The sequence below is a fragment of the Pelophylax lessonae genome (genome assembly GCF_965119305.1).
Source record: "Pelophylax lessonae genome assembly, chromosome: 2".
In the NCBI taxonomy this organism is placed as follows: Eukaryota; Metazoa; Chordata; class Amphibia; order Anura; family Ranidae; genus Pelophylax; species Pelophylax lessonae.
The window spans coordinates 689,155,534-689,176,822 of record NC_138769.1 but is presented as its reverse complement, the minus strand read 5'-3'; the positions used below and the strand labels follow the sequence as shown (position 1 = coordinate 689,176,822).

Sequence of the window (21,289 nt, the reverse complement as noted above, 5' to 3'; positions counted from 1 at the left end):
AATCCATTAAGATGATAATGAGGGTGGAACTCCGCTTTAAAATCTGTATTTTTTTGCTGGAAAATTACTTAGAACTCCCAAACATTATTATATATAATTTTTGGCCCTAGAGAATAAAACGGCGGTCGTTGCAATATTTTATGTCACACTGTATTTGCGCTGCGGTCTTTCAAAAGCAATTTTTTGGAAAAAAAAATACATCCTAATGAATTTTAAAAGAATTAACAGTAAAGTTAGCCCAATTTTTTTGTATAATGTGAAAGCTGATGTTACGCCGAGAATCGTGATCTTTATTCTAAGCAAAAAAAAAAATGGTGATTCTCATTTTATCCAGAATCATGCAGCTCTAGGTTAAGGTGTGTGTAGGGGGGGAGGGTTGCCTAACAGTGTGTTTTTACTCCCCCCGTTTCCCAAATGAGCCCTAAGGCTTGGTTCACACCTATGCATGTCAGGAACATGCACAGAAACGTGTTGCTGTTTAGCTGATGCATGGAGAATGCCACTGATTCTTAACCACTTGCCAACTGCCGACAGTAATCATACTGCGGCAGTGCGGCTCCCCTGGGTCCAGAGACATAGGTCTACATCGCTGGATCTCTAATGGTCTCGGCGGCCAGAGGCTCGCTCCCGCTGTGTTTAGACACAGCGCGATTCGGGCCGGAGGAGCGGAGGAGAGGCGGCGATCATCGGGGAAAGTGTGAGAAAATCCGCCTGCTTATGTAAACAAAGCAGGCGGATCTTCTCAGTGACAGACAGGGAGAGATCACAGGATTCAGCATAGCTGAACCTGCGATCTCTGTCTGTGTCACAGAACCCCCCTCCCCCCACACACGTCAGGAAGCATGAGGCATACATTTAACCCCCTAATCACCCACAGGGTTAACCCCTTCCCTGCCAGTGTCATTATTACAGTAACAGTGCAAATTTATAGCACTGATTACTTTAGTAATGTCACTGGTTCCCCCAAAAATGTCAGTTAGGGGTCCGATGTATCCGTCGCAATGTCGCAGTCCCACAAAAAATCGCAGATCGCCGCCATTACTAGTAAAAAAAAAACCCAATAAAAATGACATAAATCTTTCCCGTAGTTAGTAGACGTGATAACTTTTGCGCAAACCAATCAAAATACGCTTATTGTGATTTTTTTTTTTTTTTACCAAAAATATGTAGCAGAAAACAAATTGGCCTAAAATGTTAAAAAATTTAGATTTTTACATTTTTTTTTGGGGGGGGGGGGGGATTTTATATAGCAGAATGTGAAAAATATTGTGGTTTTTTTTTTCAAAATTGTTGCTCTTTTTTTGTTTATAGCGCAAAAATTTAAAATCGCATCACCAAAAGAAAGCTCTATTTGTGGGAAAAAAAGGACGTCAATTTCATTTGGGTACAGCATCACACGACCGCACAATTGTCCGACCGCAGTGCAGAATCGCAAAATAGGGCCTGGCCATTAAGGGGGCAAATCCTTCCAGTCCAGAAGTGGTTAAGGTGTGTGTGTAGGGGGGGGGGTTGTTTTTAGTCCCCCTCCCCAAATGAGCCCTAGGGCTTGGTTCACATCTATGCGTGTCAGGAACATTTGCTGTTTAGCTGATGCATGGAGGGCGCCACTAATCCTTAATGGCACCCCCATATAATGGAAAATGCACATTTTCGCATTGCACCAAACCAGCACCATGCGGTTCGGTGTGGTGGGATTTTACAAAAGGCTCAGGAACTTCATTGCGCACATTTCTCATGGATATGGTGCAACCTAGCACACGTGCAGTTCCACCTTTTCTATGCGCGCTACCGCGTGTCACATGCATTTAGTTAAATGAGCCGATTTACCCTAAAAATGGACCTGCCCCTATTCTAGCCATGCAAGTTCGGCAGCCCTGCAATGCATGTCCATCAGCCTTCAGGCTAGGTTTACATCTGTGTGTAGCACCCTCCTAATCAGGTGCTAGGTAAAGGCATTGGTTTGCTCTTCTGCTTATCAGGGAGCAGGCTTTCTAGTCTTGCCTGTTGCATGTGTCCAGGTGTGATTCACTTGGTCTGAGGGAGTGTCCCCACTGTATCCAATAGGTGAGCCTGTTGGACAGTGGAGGAAACCCAGCCAGTGACACACAGGCTTTTGTGGCTGTCCCAGTGGGAGGGCACAACCGCAGTGCATCCTGGGATTGGTCATAAAAGCCAGGGACACATGTGACAGGGCGTCTTTGGGCGGGAAGCCAAGTCCCAGGAGGAGGGTGACGTCTGTCTCTCCTCCTGTCAGTGTGGAAAGTGGTCACAGGCGGTTGGCCTAGTGGACCAGAATTGGGGTGCTGAGCCAGGAAGTCCAGCATACCGACTGGGAGCAAGTGGCAGAGCGACCTGAGGAAAAACCGTGTCCGTGAGTACCAGGGAGCTTGCCAGGGGTCTGCCCAGGAAGGGGACCACTCCAGGGAGGTCAGTGGACAGGAGCTAGCACACACAGCGAGTAAGAAACGGGGTGCCAAGTTAGACCCTGAAGAGAAACCTAAAGTAAATCTTCACCTCAGTGGCAAAAGTGAAGCAGCGGCCTTGCCGCACACACCGCAGATAGACGTCCTCAAGCTTTGTGCATAGTTACTACGTTGGAGTATCCCACTCATCCCTTCCCCCATCCCAGTTCAAAATAAAACACAAAAAAACAAATCCCCTGTTCATTGACTGAGCCGAATGTTAACCACTTTTAGACCGGAAGATTTTACCCCCTTCCTGACCAGGCCCTATTTTGGGATTCGGCACTGCGTTACTTTAATGGACTATTGCGCGGTCGTGCGATGCTGTACCCAAATTAAATTTATGTATTTTTTTTCCCCACAAATAGAGCTTTCTTTTGGTGGTATTTGATCACCTGTGCGATTTTTATCTTTTGCGCTATAAACATAAAAAAGCAACAATTAAAAAAAAAAAAAAAAAAAACATTTTTCACATTCTGCTATATGACATTCCCTCCCCCCCCCCCCCCCCCCCAAAAAAAAAAAAAAAAAAAAACAATGTAAAAATCTAAAGTTTTTAACATTTTAGGCCAATTTATTTTCTGCTACATATTTTTGGTAAAAAAAAAAAAAATTGCAATAAGCGTATTTTGATTGGTTTGCGCAAAAGTTTATTGTGTTTACAAGCTACGGGAAAGTTTTATGTCATTTTTATTGTTTTTTTTTTTAACTAGTAATGGCGGCGATCTGCGATTTTTTTTTTTTTTTTTTTTGTGGGACTGTGACATTGCGGCGGACAGATCGAACCCCTTACTGACATTTTTGACACTTTTGGGGGGACCAGTGACATTACTACAGTAATCAGTGCTAAAAAAATGCACTGTTACTGTAATAATGACACTGGCAGGGAAGGGGTTAACACTGTCGGTGATCAAGGGGTTATGAATCCTGTGATCTCTCCCTGTCTGTCACTGAAAAGATCCGCCTGCTTTGTTTACATAAGCAGGTGGGTCTTCTCACCATTTCCACAACGATCGGGGAAGGGAGGCGGCAATCACCGCTTCTCCTCCCCCAGCCCGACTCCCACTGTGTCTAAACACAGCGGGAGCGAGCCTCCGCCGGAATCACATATACTTCAGCGACGTAGATCTACGTCGCTGGACCCAGGCTAGCCGCACTGCCGCAGTAGGATTACAGTGATCAGTCGGCTAGTGGTTAAAGTACTAAGATTTCACAGACTGTTGCTATGGGTAACCCAGGGGAATCCATTCTCAGCAGCTCCCAAGGGGGCAGTGCTGCACGCGCATGTCAGAAACGCGCGCATAATCGCACGCTTTACAGAGAAACACTCTGCTCTATAGCAGGTGCGGATCAGTGCTATTAACCACATGCCGACTGCCCGCCGCCGATATACTGCGACATGCTGGTTCAGCTGCGCAAAGCGACGTACCTATACGTCGGTTCGCGTGAGCGCCCCTGGGGGCGCACTTGCTCCCCTATTAGACAGCGGGAAAGTCGATCCACTGAGCCACTGGCCGCGATCACTCCCCGTGGAGAGAGAACGACGGTCTGCTGTTGTAAATATAGCAGACCGTTGTTCTCTCTGGAATGAACACAGAGCGTCTATAATCCTCCTATATAGGATCACAAGTCTCTGTGTTGATTTCACAAGTCCCTCCTCCTCACAGTTAGAAAACACCCCCTAGGCTCACACCCAAAGCAGAGGTCCGCCTTCCCCTCCACCCCCTCCAAAAATTAAAAGTCAGCAGCTACACATACTGTACACATACTGTAGCTGCTGACTTTTAATATTAGGACACTTACCTGTCCTGGACTCCAGCGATGTCGGCAGCGCAGCCGATGTTTCCATTGGTTGTCTGGTGCTGCCGCCGCCATTGCTGGTGAGGGAAACCGGCAGTGAAGCTTTGCGGCTTCACAGGCGGGTCCCTACTTCACATGCGCAAAGCGCGCTGTGCATTCCTATTGCTCGGCAGCGGGGGAGGGAGGAGGGGGCCGGACCTCCGAGGGACAGCGCCGCGGCGCCTTATCCCGGAAGTGGGGAAGGGTACCTGTCAAAAACAATTCCAATGGCATACTTCACACCAGTGAGGTCAGTTCCAGTGCATTCCAGTTCCAGAAAAAAAAGTAGAATATGCTGCAATCTTTCTGCACTGAACTGTACTGGAATGCAGTAAAACACTTTAAAAAGGCAGAGAAATGCACCAAAAATGCACCCAAATGCACCAAAAATGTATTAGAGCGCACACATTCCCATTTAAGAAAAGAAAAAGAGAGGGGAAAGCATCAAAAACGCACCGGAAATGAATCAAAAACGCGCCAAAAAAACGCATGCAGAAAAGCATCAAAAGGACACCCAAAGCATCAAAAGGACACCCGGACTAAGTGAACTGGTTATAAAAATCCATTAAAATCAAAAACACAACAGAACGAATTACAGGAAAAAAAAAAAAAAAAAAAAAACACCCAGGAAAATAAACAAGAGGACAAAAAAAAATGCCCTGGAACAAACTAAAATTCATCAAAAAGCACCAAAATGCATCTAAAACACACCAGAAAATACATTAAAAATACATTTAAAAAATCAAAAATGCAACGGAAAGACTTACAGCAAGAAAAAGAAAAACACCCTGGAAACTTTGGGGGGAAAAGGGGGCAAAAAGCGCACTGGAACAAAATTAAATGCATCAAAACGCACCGGAATGCATCTAAACACATATAAAACACACCGAAAACACATTATAGCAACCCCCCCCCCCCCCCAAAAAAAAAAATTTGGAATGTTTTGAAGAAAAAAAAAAAGAGGGCAAAAAACACACTAAAACATATTAAAAATGCATAAAAAATCCCCGGAACACATCTAAATGCATAAAAAGTGCGACAGGACAAATTACAGCAAAAGAAAAAACCCAGGAAAAAAAACAAGAGGGCAAAAAATGCACTAAAATGCATAAAAAATGCACCAGAATGCATGTAAACGCATCAAAAACACACTGGAGACATTACAGAAAAAAAGGGAAAAAAACAAGAGGGCAAAAAATGCACTAAAATGCATAAGAAATGCACCAGAATGCATCTAAAAGCATTAAAAACACACTGGAAACATTACACCAAAAAAAAAAAAACACCCATGAAAAAATCAAGAGGGCAAATAATGCACTGGAACGCACTAAAATGCATAAAAAACGCACCGGAATGCATCAAAAACACACTGAAAACATAACAGCAAAAAAAAAAACACCCTAGAAAACTTTGAAACAGAAATGGGGGCAAAAAACATTCTGGGACACTTTAAAAATGCATCAAAACGCACCGGAATGCATCTAAACACATCTAAAATGCAGCAAAACACATTACAGCAAAATAAAAAAAACACTACAGGAAACTGGAAAAAAAAAACAAGAGGGGAAAAAACGCACTGGAACGCAGTAAAAATGCCTACAAAACACACTGAAACATATAAATAATGTACATGCAGAACGCCATGGACTGCGTGTTTCTAGAGTTGCCCTATGTGTGATGCACAGGAATGCGTTGGAGACGTACGCGCGCTCCTTCGCTTGTTGGCAGCAAATCGCACAAACGCATTGTCGCAGCGCCATATTGTGAGCTTAGCGTAATATAAATCTCTTCCCAAAAAAAAAAGTAAGAACTAAATTTTGACTTTTATTGAAATGTGGCGAAACCGTTGGCGACAATGCCCGGGGCAGCCTTATATAATGGTCGCTGTATTCACCATGACAACTATTGCAGGATATCCATTTCTATTGTTTTTTGTTCTATATTTTGTGTCCTATAAGCCAGGGGCCAGTGTGGCCCTATGGCTGGGATGTGAGCAGTAGGAGAAGAGAGAAGGCAGGCATGCAGGCGGCAGGCAGGCTCATCTCCCCAGTAGGCTGCGCTGTGATTAGAGGGCTGGGAATAGCAATACATAGACATTCCCAGCTCCCAGTCTATAGGCAGCACAGGGCTGGCTGTGTGTGCAGGGAAGGCAGCAGCAGCCTTTTCCCTTTTTCCGCCACATGGATATCTATCCGTTAGGATCCAGCAGCTGACTGCACGCCGGGAGCCTTGCACAGGTAAGGAGGGGGGTCCTTTGTGGCATTGTGTGCAGCTGATAGCTTGTCTGCCCTTGGAGAACTTTGTGCCACCTTGCTCTGAAAAAACTTTGAGCCTGCGTGAGCTGAGGGCAGCCTCTGACCTGCAAAGACAACACTGATCCCCTGCTGATCTGCTGCAGCGGATTACCTGGCTATGATGCTGGCAGGTTGCTAGGCTGTAACCCGTGGCAACTGGTAAGCTTCTGCCTCTAGGATGCAAGCTGGTCTCAGGTTGCTATGGCTGTGGGTGCTAGGGCTTTGGTTGCTATGGTTTACCGCATCCTCAGCACTGGGTACTGGGACTTTGGTTTCTATGGGTTACTGCCTCCTCAGCACTAGTTACTGGGGCTTTGGGTTACCACATCCTCGGCACTGGGTACTGGGGCTTTGGTTGCTACGGGTTACCGCATCCTCAGCACATATTGTTTACATTTGTGAATGTACTAGGGCTTTGGTTGCTATGGCTTACCACATCCTCAGCACTGGGTATTAGAGCTTTGGTAGCTATGGGTTACTGCATTCTCAGCACTGGGTATTAGGGCTTTGGTTGCTACGGGTTACCGCATCCTCAGCACTGGGTACTGGGGCTTTGGTTGCTACAGGTTACCATATCCTCAGCACTCATTGTTTACATTTGTGAATGTACTAGGGCTTTGGTTGCTACGGGTTACCACATCCTCAGCACTGGGTGCTAGGGCTTTGGTAACTACGGGTTACCACATCCTCAGCACTGGGTATTAGGGCTTTTGTAGCTATGCGTTACTGAATTCTCAGCACTGGGTATTAGGGCTTTGGTTGCTATGGGTTATCACATCCTCAACACGGGGTGCTAGAGTTTTGGTTGCTATGGGTTACCGCATCCTCAGCACTGGGTGCTAGGGCTTTAGTAACTATGGGTTACCACATCCTCAGCACTGGGTGCTAGGGCTCTAGTAACTATGGGTTACCGCATCCTCAGCACTGGGTACTAGGGCTTTGGTTGCTATGGGTTATCACATCCTCGACACGGGGTGTTAGAGTTTAGGTTGCTATGGGTTACCGCATCCTCAGCACTAGGTACTGGGGCTTTGGTTGCTATGGTTTACCGCACGCTCAGCACTCATCGTTTACATTTGGTTGGGCTTTGGTTGCTATGGGTTACCGCATCCTCAGCACTGGGTGCTAGGGCTTCGGTAGCTACGGGTTACCGCATCCTCAGCACTGGGTACTAGAGCTTTGGTTGCTACGGGTTACCACATCCTCAGCACTAGATGCTAGAGCTTTGGTTGCTATGGGTTACCCCATCCTCAGCACTAGATGCTAGAGCTTTGGTTGCTATGGGTTACCACATCCTCAGCACTGATCGTTCACATTTAGGAATGTATGTAAAGATGTACATATATTGGTGTGCGTTTTTTACTCCTACATACAACGCTGGAATGGATCTGCTGGAATGGCGAGCGGCGTGCAATCCCCCCGTGTGATTTAATAGCATGCAGCACAATGTATTGTAACGTCAGGCTGCACACAGCCATGCATAATGTATATACCCACAAGGCGCTATATGTGTTTGTGCGTTTAGCGAGCTATGACAGATGAGCCGGCGGGGAGAGGTAAAGAAAAAATAAAATAAAAATCGGTTCAGCGTTTTGTTCTGGCAGCTTGGTGGTGAAGGGGTTAAATCACATAACAACGCCGGCTGGGGTAATGAGGTTTTGTTGCAGGGATGCCGCACATCTATTTTGCTGCCCCAAGCGTCGCCGGCTGTCCGGGTAGAAAATGCGTTCTCATTGCAAAGTCCCCTCTGGCTAGACCTCGGCCATAGGGAGAAGTTTTTCCTCGGTCTGGTGGGTGAGGGATTGCTCGCCCATAAAGGACATTGCGAGGGACGGCGGAGATTTACTGAACTCTTTCCACTTTCCCCCCATGCGTCCGCCAGGCTGATTTGCATGCAGAGCGCTGACTTCATTAGGTGTACTCAGGGACAAGGGGACAATCCTAATCCCCCCCACCCCCCTCCACTCCTCATCTATAGACAAGAAGCACCAAAGGCGAGGATTTTCCTCGGAATCTTCATCGCTCGCACATCCCCCGAAGCGTCCTCCCCGGATTCATCGTATATCATTAGCTTTCCGCATGTCATCCTCAGCCCAGCACTTTAGGAGTTAATGTATCTTCTCTATAGATTTTTATATTTTTTTCCAAAGAGCTGGCGGCGTGAGCGCTGCGCCGGGACTTCATTCCATTCACCGCGCCGTCCGTGTAACGGTGACAGATGAATAGAATTCAGGGGGATTTGAATTGACTTTGGAATCTCGCCCCGCTGGTGACAACGCCATGCAGGGTATTGTGTCATGCGCTTGCTTACTTTTGGCCCAACGGATGCCGGAAGGTTTAAAGTGGACCTGTTGGCGGCGTAGGATGGAGCCCTTTTTTTACCAGACCGAGGAGCTCTTTTTTTTCTTTTTTTCATTTATTTAAAGGGATCGCACTTTCATGATGACGCCATTGAGTGAAAATGATTCGGAGGAATTTAGGAGAATAGAGCAAACTGCAGTACAGGAGATGGGGGTAGGGATTATCAGAGGCAGATCAGTGGGTGGATGGGAGGGAGGGAGGGATTGGTTATTCTAGGGTACAGCACTTTGTGTTACCAATCATATATTAGGGTTTGGTGCTGGGGGATCAGCACTGGTAGTTTGTGGAGCAAAGTGACATACCCTGAGCCCCCCCTTACTGTAACCCACCTTGTAACCCTTCCTGAAACCCCCACTCTGTAACCCTAACTAATCTTCTCTATAACCCCAACCCTCTCCATAACCTCAACACCAATCTTCCCAGTAACCCTAACATTAACCCTCTCCATAACCTTCCCTGTAATCCTAACACTAATCTTACCTGTAATCCTAACACTAATCTTACCTGTAATCCTAACACTAACCTTCCCTGTAATCCTAATACTAACCTTCCCTAAACCCTAGCACTAACCTTCCCTGTAATCCTAATACTAATCTTCCCTGTAACCCTAACACCAATCTTCCTTGTAATCCTAACACCAATCTTCCCTGTAATCTTCCCTGTAACCCTAACACTAACTTTCCCTGTAACCCTAACACCAATCTTCCCTGTAATCCTAACACCAATCTTCCCTGTACCCCTAACACTAACTTTCCCTGTAACCCTAACACTAACTTTCCCTGTAACCCTAACACTAACTTCCCCTGTAACCCTAACACTAACCTTCCCTGTAACCCTAACACTAACTTTCCCTGTAACCCTAACACCAATCTTCCTTGTAATCCTAACACCAATCTTACCTGTAATCTTCCCTGTAACCCTAACACTAACTTTCCCTGTAACCCTAACACCAATCTTCCCTGTAATCCTAACACCAATCTTCCCTGTAATCTTCCCTGTACCCCTAACACTAACTTTCCCTGTAACCCTAACACTAACCGTCCCTGTAACCCTAACACTAATCTTCCCTGTAATCCTAACGTTAACCTTCCCTGTAACCCTAACACTAACCTTTCCTGTAACCTAACACTAACCTTTCCTGTAACCTAACACTAATCGTACCTGTAACCCTAACACTAACCTTTCCTGTAACCCTAACACTGACCTTCCCTGTAACTCTAACACTGACCTTCCCTGTAACTCTAACACTGACCTTCCCTGTAACCCTAACACTAACCTTCCCTGTAACACTAACACTAACCTTCCCTGTAACACTAACACTAACCTTTCCTCTAACACTAACCTTTCCTCTAACACTAACCTTCCCTGTAATACTAATACTAACCTCCCCTGTAACCTTAACACTAATCGTGCCTGTAATCCTAACACTAACCTTCCCTAAACCCTAACACTAATCTTCTCTGTAACCCTAACACTAACTTTCCCTGTAATCCTAATGTTAACCTTCCCTGTAACCGTAACACTAATCCTCTCTGTAACACTAACCCTCACAATATAACCTTCCCTGTAATAAAACTGACCTTCTCTATATCTCCAACCCTCTTGATAACCTCCACACCAACCTGCCCAGTAACCCTAACACTAAACGTTTCTGTAACCCCTCTATAACCTAATCTTTCCTGTAATCCTTACACTAATCTTCCCTGTAACTCTAACACTAACCTTCCCTATAACCCTAACACTAATCTTTCCTGTAACCCCCTTGCTAACCATCTCCATATAACCTCCACACTAACCTCTCTGTACCCCAGTGCTAACCCTTCCTGTAACCTTAACACTAACCCTCCCCAAACCCTCACACTAACCCTTCCTTTAGTTGCAACACTAAAACTCTCTGTAACCCAGTCCCTAACACTAACCTTTCCCATAACCCCCTACACTACCCCTTACTTCAGTCCCAACACTGACCCTTCTGGTATCCCTAACATTACCATTTTCTTCAATCCCAACACCAAACCTTCTGTAACCCTCACACTTATCCTCCCTGCAACCCTCACATTTACCATCTCCACCAACCCCTACTTCAATCCCAACACGAATCCTGCTAATAACACTAACTCTCCCTACCACCCCTCACATTTCCCATCCCCACCACCCCTCACACTAACTCTTCCTTTAGTTTCAACACTAAAACTCTCTGTAACCCTAACACTAACCTAACACTAACACTCCTCTATGTAAACCTAAAGTGACACCAAACAATATCTTTATACTCCAAAAATAATCCATACACATCCATTACCTAATGGCCCGGAAATCTATTTCTCACAAATTCTACCTTACTGTGATTTTCTGCTTTATTGTAACATCCTCTGTGAGCTCCTGAACCTTTTCCTTCCCTCTCCCCTCCTTTTGTTTGGAACAAGCTGTTCTTGTTAGTTGTAGTCATGTACACTGCTGTATGCACACTACAAATTCCACCACAGTCCATAGTCCATCCCCAGCATCAGAATTTTATAACGTTTTTGGAACTTTTTATATATTAATAATGATAATACTTTTATCAATAATAATATACAATATTTAGACAGATATATAGACAAACTTTTTTAAATAAAGCACTATTATTAATATCATAATTACCTGTGTAGATATATACAGTGGGTACGGAAAGTATTCAGACCCCCTTAAATTTTTCACTCTTTGTTATATTGCAGCCATTTGCTAAAATCATTTAAGTTCATTCTTCTTCCTCATGAATGTACACATAGCACCCCATACTGACAGAAAAACACAGAATTGTTGACATTGTTGCAGATTTATTAAAAAAGAAAAACTGAAATATCACATGGTCCTAAGTATTCAGACCCTTTGCTGTGACACTCATATATTTAACTCAGGTGCTTTCCATTTCTTCTGATCATCCTTGAGATGGTTCTACACCTTCATTTGAGTCCAGCTGTGTTTGATTATACTGATTGGACTTGATTAGGAAAGCCACACACCTGTCTATATAAGACCTTCCAGATCACAATGCATGTCAGAGCAAATGAGAATCATGAGGTCAAGGGAACTGCCTGAAGAGCTCAGAGACAGAATTGTGGCAAGGCACAGATCAGGCCAAGGTTACAAAAAGATTTCTGCTGCACTTAAGGTTCCTAAGAGCACAGTGGCCTCCATAATCCTCAAATGGAAGACGTTTGGGACGACCAGAACCAGAGGCGTAACTAGAACCTTCAGGGCCCTGATGCAAGAAACCTTGAAGGGCCCCCCAGACCCCTGGCCAGGGCCCTTCCCTTCAAGCCCAGGGCTCTTCCCACTAATCCTGGGGCTCTTTACACTCATTGCATGGCCTTTTATTACGGTCCTGCAGCAGGATCCTTTCACATGTTCTGCAGTGGGCCCCCTTCCTGCAATCTTGGGGCCTCCCCACAGTGGTGCAATGCCAGGGCCCGGTCGCAAGTGTGACCTTTGCGATCCTGGAAGTTCACCCACTGGTTTGCTACTGGGCCCCCTGGAGCATGGGGCCCGGTAGCGATTGCAACCCCTGCAACCCCTGTAGTTACGCCCCTGACCAGAACCCTTCCTAGAGCTGGCCGTCCTGCCAAACTGAGCTATCGGGGGAGAAGAGCCTTGGTGAGAGAGGTAAAGAAGAACCCAAAGATCACTGTGGCTGAGCTCCAGAGATGCAGTCAGGAGATGGGAGAAAGTTGTAGAAAGTCAACCATCACTGCAGCCCTCCACCAGTCGGGGCTTTATGGCAGAGTGGCCCGACAGAAGCCTCTCCTCAGTGTAAGACACATGAAAACCCGCATTGAGTTTGCTAAAAAACACCTGAAGGACTCCAAGATGGTGAGAAATAAGATTCTCTGGTCTGATGAGACCAAAATAGAACTTTTTGGCCTTAATTCTAAGCGGTATGTGTGGAGAAAACCAGGCACTGCTCATCACCTGTCCAATACAGTCCCAACAGTGAAGCATGGTGGTGGCAGCATCATGCTGTGGGGGTGTTTTTCAGCTGCAGGGACAGGACGACTGGTTGCAATCGAGGGAAAGATGAATGCGGCCAAGTACAGGGATATCCTGGACAAAAACCTTCTCCAGAGTGCTCTGGACCTCAGACTGGGCCGAAGGTTTACCTTCCAACAAGACAATGACCCTAAGCACACAGCTAAAATAACGAAGGAGTGGCTTCACAACAACTCCGTGACTGTTCTTGAATGGCCCAGCCAGAGCCCTGACTTAAACCCAATTGAGCATCTCTGGAGAGACCTAAAAATGGCTGTCCACCAACGTTTACCATCCAACCTGACAGAACTGGAGAGGATCTGCAAGGAGGAATGGCAGAGGATCCCCAAATCCAGGTGTGAAAGACTTGTTGCATCTTTCCCAAAAAGACTCCTGGCTGTATTAGATCAAAAGGGGGCTTCTACTAAATACTGAGCAAAGGGTCTGAATACTTAGGACCATGTGATATTTCAGTTTTTCTTTTTTAATAAATCTGCAACAATGTCAACAATTCTGTGTTTTTCTGTCAGTATGGGGTGCTATGTGTACATTCATGAGGAAGAAGAATGAACTTAAATGATTTTAGCAAATGGCTGCAATATAACAAAGAGTGAAAAATTTAAGGGGGTCTGAATACTTTCCGTACCCACTGTGTATATATATATATATATATATATATATATATATATATATATATATATATATATATATATATATATATATATATATATATATATATATACATACACACACACACACATATATATATATTTTTTTAATTATATATATATATATATATATATATATATATATATATATATATATATATATAGATAGATAGATAGATGTGCAGGTGATTAGATGTATTTACTTATGTATTTATTATTATTATTATTACTATTATTAATAATAATATTATTTTAGTATTAAAATAATAAACAAATTATATATACACACACACACACTATAAATATTGTTAATAAAAAAAAATGTATATATACAGTATGTATATATATATATGTATATATATATATATAGATGCGCAGGTGCTTAGAAGTATTTACTTATGTATTTATTTTATTATTATTTTTATTTTTATTAATACTAGTAATAATAATATTATTTTAGTAGTATTAAAGTAATAATAAAAAAAATGATATAGATATATATATATATATATATATATATATATATATATATATATATATATATATATTTTTTTTTTTTTTAAATAATATCAAATATATATATATATATATATATAATTTTTTTTAAATAATAATATATATTTTTTTAATAACTGAACATAGCCAGCTTTGTAGAGTACCTAAGACCATTCACGTCTGTCCCTGTCCCAAAACAGTTTGCAGTCCAATGTCAGCAGCAGAACGATGCCGGCTCCGTTAATAACACAATATGGCCAGCTTGGTTGCCCATTTGTCTGCCAGCATGTTTTTGGCTTGTGAGGGGAAAACAAAGTACCCGGGGGAATCGTACACAAATGCATGGTTACTTACAAACTCCATGTGGATGGATAGGATTACTGATGGGTAACCAGGCACTGCAGAGTTTGGGTGATTTCTAGCAAGGTTTTACTTGCAGAATGATTGGGTATTGAGCATCCTGAACTGTAGTCTGTGTTGTGCAATGCATGAAACGCGTGGACAAAAATAAACTTCTGTTCTGGGACCTGTGCAAGAAACGAACTTGTGCTGCTCCTGCATGGTACTGCAATGTATGATGAAGGGGGATAAACCCCAAAAAGATTATTTTAGTAAATTGTTGCCAAGGTTTTGTTAAACCATGGTCATACTCTATGACAGGGTTTCCCAACCTTTTTTTAGTCAAGGCACCCTTTAAAAATATGAACAGTTTCGAGGCACCCCATTCTAAAATGTAAAAAACGATTCTAATAGTTTTGCATAATACAGCAATATCCACACATGTAGGACACCCAACGTTAGAGGTGATTTTTTCTTTCAAAGCCAATATACTTTTGCACGCTGGTACTGACTAGTATTCCAATGTTTCTCTTCTCCCTCAATTTCTCTCCATCAGTCAGCTAATATCACACCAGTCCTGAGGGAGATTGGCACAGGAGAGTCAAACAATGATGCTGTGAAGGCAACACACATCCTCCTTATTAACAGATGACGTCATTGGTTGTTAGGATGCCAGTGTCTAGAAGGTTGTAATGGTGCTCAACGAAAACCTGTGGCTTTGTGTAACTAAAATGCAGGCTTTATCCACATGCTGGCTTGCATACAGTTTTTGATTAATTTTTGGGCATTTTGCCAAGGCCCCCCTGAAGAAGCCTCAAGGCACCCCTGAGGAAGCCTCAAGGAACTCCTGAAGAAGCCTCAAGGCACCCCGGGGGTGTGGACACGCTGGTTGAAAAAGGCTGCTCTATGATGTCATTGGTTTCTTGTGAATGTTTCCATTTTTGAAGCCTTTTTGGATCTGGAACGTGACCCTTGACTTGCATCAGAAGCAGAACTCAGGGCCCAATCTCACACCAGGGCCTTGCGGTTCAGATCATGTTTTTTACGTGCATTTTGAATGGGCCGCAATGTGCCAATGCTGCTGCATGCTACACTTTTCTGAAGGCGTTGCACCACAACACAGATCATTATTATTATTAATATGATACGGGATTTATATCATGTCAACAGTTTGCACAGCGCTTTACAATCTAAAGGGAGACAATACAGTTACAATACAATAGGGTTAAGAGGACCCTTCTCATAAGAGCTTACAATCTAATAGGGTGGGGAAAGTGGTACACAAGGTTATAACTGCGGCGGATCAGCTGAAGAGGTAAAAGTTCACATTTGTACACTGTGTTGGCTAGGTTCAGCCATAAGGTAGATTGCAATGCCTCTGAATAACAATCTGCAGTCAGATCGCTTCTCAGAGGCGTTTGACAGGTGGCGATATGTTGCCTCCTCTGTGTTTGTTTTGAACCCCATAAATGCATCACCTCTGCTCCATAAAAGCGTGCAGTTGTCATAAATGCTTGCATGGGTTATGTTCGGTGGTGGTCCTGCCTGCTGAACTGGGGGGGGGGGTTGGGATCATTTTTTCCTGCGGCCGCCCCTGTCCACTGCTGTCTTCTGTTGCGTTCTGAGGTTGGGTTCACACATCTGTGGCCACGGTTTCAGTGCGGCAGTCCTGTGCGGTTCTGTTCACCAATTCAGGTACAAATGTTTACCTGAAATCGCACCTGAACCGGACCCAAAATCACACAGGACCCTTTTTAAAACCTCATCGCGAGCAACATGTGTGAACCGGCTTCATTGAAAGCCGGTCCGATTCACGTTATGCAAATTGGATGCGGTTAAAAGCGCATCCAATTCACAATTATGTAACCAAGCCTACATTTTTTTTATGCCTCGATACAAGTCATTGGAAACGCATTGGAAAACACCTCTCAAAAGTAATGTGTGTTTCCCTGAAAGCATCTGAAAGCTTAGCTTTTTAAGTTTGTCTTCTGAGTTTGATGCCAACTTACAAGAACCCCAGGGAGGTGACTGCTGCCCTAGAGGTGTCTGGTGCTCCTTACAGGAAGGGTTAATGTGACTCCTGTTGAAACACGTGTCTAGCCCGGGGCCTCTACATGTAATCATGTCATGGAGATAAGCATGATCACATCATCAAGGTCCTAGGTGTAATCCTGGACTCTGAACTATCCTGTTGGCCTCACATCCAGTCATTGTCCAAAGCTTGCCGCCTCAACCTCCGCAACATCTCCAAGATACGTCCCTTCCTAACCAACGAGACCACAAAGCTTCTAATCCACTCCCTGGTCATCTCTTGTCTCGATTACTGCAACCCCCTTCTCATTGGCTTACCTTTAAACAGGCTATCCCCCCTTCAGTTCACCATGAACGCTGCTGCCAGGCTCATCCACCTTACAAACCACTCTGTGTCTGCTACTCCTCTTTTCCATTCCCTCCATTGGCTGCCACTCAACCTACGAACTTAATTTAAGTTACTAACCAGAACTTACAAAGTCATCCATAACTTGGCCCCCAGCTACATCGTTAACCTGGTCTCAAAATACCGACCAACTCGTTCTCTTCGTTCCTCCCAGGACCTCCTGCTCTCTATCTCCCTCGTCACCTCTTCCCATGCCTGCCTCCAGGACTTCTCCCGAGCCTCTCCCATCCTCTGGAATGCTCTACCCCAATCTGTCCGACTATCCCCTTTGTCCACTTTCAGACGATCCCTGAAAACACATCGCTTCTGAGAAGCCTATCTGGCAACCACCAAACAACTGTACTTTTATTTTCTCCATCACCCATCCCCCACAGTTATTAACTTATGAACCTCTTGACCCTCCCTCTTAGATTGTAAGCTGTAACAAGTAGGGCCCTCTGATTCCTACTGTATTATAGTGTATTGTATTTGTGCTGTCTACCCTTAAGTTGTAAAGCGCTGCGTAAACTGTCGGCGCTATATAAATCCTATATAATAATAATAATAATAATCATTTCTGCCACTACAGAGCCATCTTCCTCCATGTTTCTAAGGGCTCAGTCACACCATTGCGTTTTATGTGCGCTGCAACGTAGGCTCAAAATAACCGAATGATAAATACTTACCGTTATAAATCCTCACATCAGAGTGTCGCATCATGAATTCCATTTCTGAAAAGCTCTGCTTGCTGAATCTTTTGTACTTTTGGCCCACATTTTTGTACTTTTTGGTAAACTTTTTGACAAACAGGGATCTTGGATTGTGGAATATAAGGGCGGGTGCTCTTAGCTACCCATGCATAAATTCAAATGAATGGCCTGGGAGGAGCCTAGGCCCGAGGCCGTCTTTCATCTGAATCTATAAATGGGCTACTAGGAGTGTGGTGTCCTATTCCACAGTATATGATGGGCTTTGACAAACACCACAGACATCATATAGCGGGTCACTGGAGGCGAACAATGGGCACTTGGAGCGGCGCTCAAAGACAGGGCAGCCATCATTTGTACTTTTGGCCCAAATTTTTGTACTTTTTGGTCAAATTTTTGCCAAACGGGATCTTGGATTGTGGAATATAAGGGCGGGTGCTCTTAGCTGGCCATGCATAAATTCAAATGAGAAATGGCCTCAGCCCAGCCTCCTCTGTGGACCTCTGTGACCAAGCCCCATGGGTAAGGAAAAATGCACCAGGCAGATGGCCTGGGAGGAGCCTAGGCTGAGGCCATTTTTCATCTGAATCTAAAAATGGACTGCTAGAAGTGTGGTGTCCTTCTATTCCACAGAATATGATGGGCTTGGATGAGCACCACAGACACTTTATAGCGGGTCACTGGAGGTGAACAGTGGGCATTTGGAGCGGCGCTCAAAGCCAGGGAAGCCATCAGAAATCTTTGGGCCCCTTACACAGTTTTAGGCCTGCCCCCCCCCCCCCCGGCCTACTGGCAGTCCCACTGAATACGCCAGAGATATCCCCATATATTCAGCAAAGAGACATCCCAATCTAGCAAAGAGACGTCCTAATCCAGCAGAGACATCCTCATATATTCAGCAAAGAGACTTCCCAGCTCAGCAAAGAGACAGCTACATCTAGCAAAGGGACAGCCCCCTTACATCCAGCAAAGAGACAGCCCAATCCAACAAAGAGCACAGGCCCACATCCAGCAACATTGTCAGACAAGTTACCAAAAATGTGATGTCTAACAACTTGTCTCCAGTCCACAGTGATCAGTCAGTCAGGCTACATGCAGCGCAGCTCTTCCACATGGCCGAGCTGCAACTGGTGCCCAAACCAGCATCCAGTCTACAGGGAGAGGCAGAGGGCAGTGGATATCACTCCTCCTTCCTCTCTTTCAGGCTGCAGCCGGAACTAAGTGAGCTGTAGCTGCTCACTCTGTAGTACAGCAATACCAATAATATACAGGGAGTGCTTCCCCCTCCCTGTCTCTGGCAGAGGTGCCAGAATGCCGTTCCAGCATGTTCTGCCAGAATAAAAGCCCTGGCTGTTACTCTACAATAAGTTAACAACTTGTTGGTTTGGGGGCCTGTGACATACCAACAAATTTTACTTGCTAGCAAACAGCAGCAACAACTTGTTGGTTTGGGGACTGAGCCCCTCGGGAAGCCCAGGCCCCTTGGGACAGTCCCGGGCCCCCTACATGTGTATGGTCTGTCCCCTCCTGATGGGGGCCCTGCTCAAAGCTAACAGGCTTCACAGGGGATCTGGCATTGCACTACCATGCTGAAACTGCGAGCCAAGCGATTGCCTTGTGGTTGAGGTCTGGTTCCATAGATGTCAATGAACCAGTTTGACAGGTGGTGCCGCCTAGCAAACTTGGATTGAATTGGGTTAAAATTGCTGTGACCGTGGCATGTTCCCCTCCTGCTGTCTTCTTAGGGATTTGGTGGGCAATAAAAAGGCAGCCAAACCGCTCCATTTTTACTGCCTGTGTGAACGAGAACTAAACGATGTTTTCCATTCCAACTTAACAACAACGTAACAATGGTTGAAGGTAAATATAAAGGACATTGAATAGAAAAATTGTATAATGGATGTCCAGCTTTAGAAAAGGAATTGTGCAAAAAAAAAAAAAACTTCCAGCGGGCTGGGAAATGGCAGCAGCAGCATATTATTTGAATAAAGTGAAACACTTTGCACTATTTATAATAAAAATAAAAATGAAAACATTAGACAAAGCAGATGCAGCTCTCTTATGCCCAAACTTTATAAAAAAAAGGGTTGGTTAACCTGCTCTTCAGACTTTAGGGGGATCGGACTATAGCCAGCGGGAGAAGAAAATGTCCCAGCACCATTGGAAGTAAACAATGTCCCATCTTTGGTATTTGGGGAGGAATACTGCCCCACTGTTGGTGTCAGTGAAAGGACTAGCGGTCCATCATTGGTGTCAGTGAGAGGAATTGTTCCTCATCATTGGTGTCAGTGGGAGGAATAGTGCCCCATCATTGGTATAAGTGGAAGGAATAGTGCCCCATCATTGGTATTAGTGGGAGGAATAGTGCCCCATCATTGGTATAAGTGGAAGGAATAGTGCCCCATCATTGGTGTCAGTGGGAGGAATATTGCCCCATCATTGGTATAAGTGGAAGGAATAGTGCCCCATCATTGGTATTAGTGGGAGGAATAGTGCCCCATCATTGGTGTCAGTGGGAGGAATATTGCCCCATCATTGGTATAAGTGGAAGGAATAGTGCCCCATCATTGGTATTAGTGGGAGGAATAGTGCCCCATCATTGGTATTAGTGGGAGGAATATTGCCCCATCATTGGTATTAGTGGGAGGAATAGTGCCCCATCATTGGTATTAGTGGGAGGAATAGTGCCCCATCATTGGTGTCAGTGGGAGGAATAGTGCCCCATCATTGGTATAAGTGGAAGGAATAGTGCCCCATCATTGGTATTAGTGGGAGGAATAGTGCCCCATCATTGGTATTAGTGGGAGGAATATTGCCCCATCATTGGTATTAGTGGGAGGAATAGTGCCCCATCATTGGTGTCAGTGGGAGGAATATTGCCCCATCATTGGTATAAGTGGAAGGAATAGTGCCCCATCATTGGTATTAGTGGGAGGAATATTGCCCCATCATTGGTATTAGTGGGAGGAATAGTGCCCCATCATTGGTATTAGTGGGAGCAATAGTGCCCCATCATTGGTGTCAGTGGGAGGAATAGTGCCCCATCATTGGTATAAGTGGAAGGAATAGTGCCCCATCATTGGTATTAGTGGGAGGAATAGTGCCCCATCATTGGTATTAGTGGGAGGAATATTGCCCCATCATTGGTATTAGTGGGAGGAATAGTGCCCCATCATTGGTGTCAGTGGGAGGAATATTGCCCCATCATTGGTATAAGTGGAAGGAATAGTGCCCCATCATTGGTAATAGTGGGAGGAATAGTGCCCCATCATTGGTATTAGTGGGAGGAATATTGTCCCATCGTTGGTATAAGTGGAAGGAATAGTGCCCCATCATTGGTATTAGTGGGAGGAATAGTGCCCCATCATTGGTATCAGTGGGAGGAATAATGCCCCATCATTGGTATTAGTGGGAGGAATATTGCCCCATCATTGGTATTAGTGGGAGGAATAGTGCCCCATCATTGGTGTCAGTGGGAGGAATAGTGCCCCATCATTGGTGTCAGTGGGAGGAATAGTGCCCCATCATTGCTGTCAGTGGGAGGAGTAGACTCCCATCATTCAGCTTCGGGTGTGGCTGCTGGAAGGTTCTCTGGCTGTGTGTCTGTTGCTGCTCCAGGTGATCTGTGTAAGAGGGGAGTGAGGTGAAATCCCTCCCAGCTCTCCTGGCCCCCTTCTGGGGAAGCCATGGAGGCCAGCAG

General features: G+C 44.8%; 1 protein-coding gene across 4 annotated transcripts in view; it reads left to right on the top strand.

Annotated features, from left to right (window-relative positions):
* Positions 1-6,401: 6,401 nt before the first annotated feature.
* FAT3 (FAT atypical cadherin 3) overlaps positions 6,402-21,289 on the top strand; it is a 1,063,130-nt gene continuing 1,048,242 nt past the window's right edge. For all 4 annotated transcript variants that reach the window (XM_082246652.1, XM_082246650.1, XM_082246651.1 and 1 more), the window contains exon 1: positions 6,402-6,538. The gene's annotated coding sequence lies outside the window, so the exon portion shown is untranslated. The remainder of the gene's footprint in view (positions 6,539-21,289) is intronic.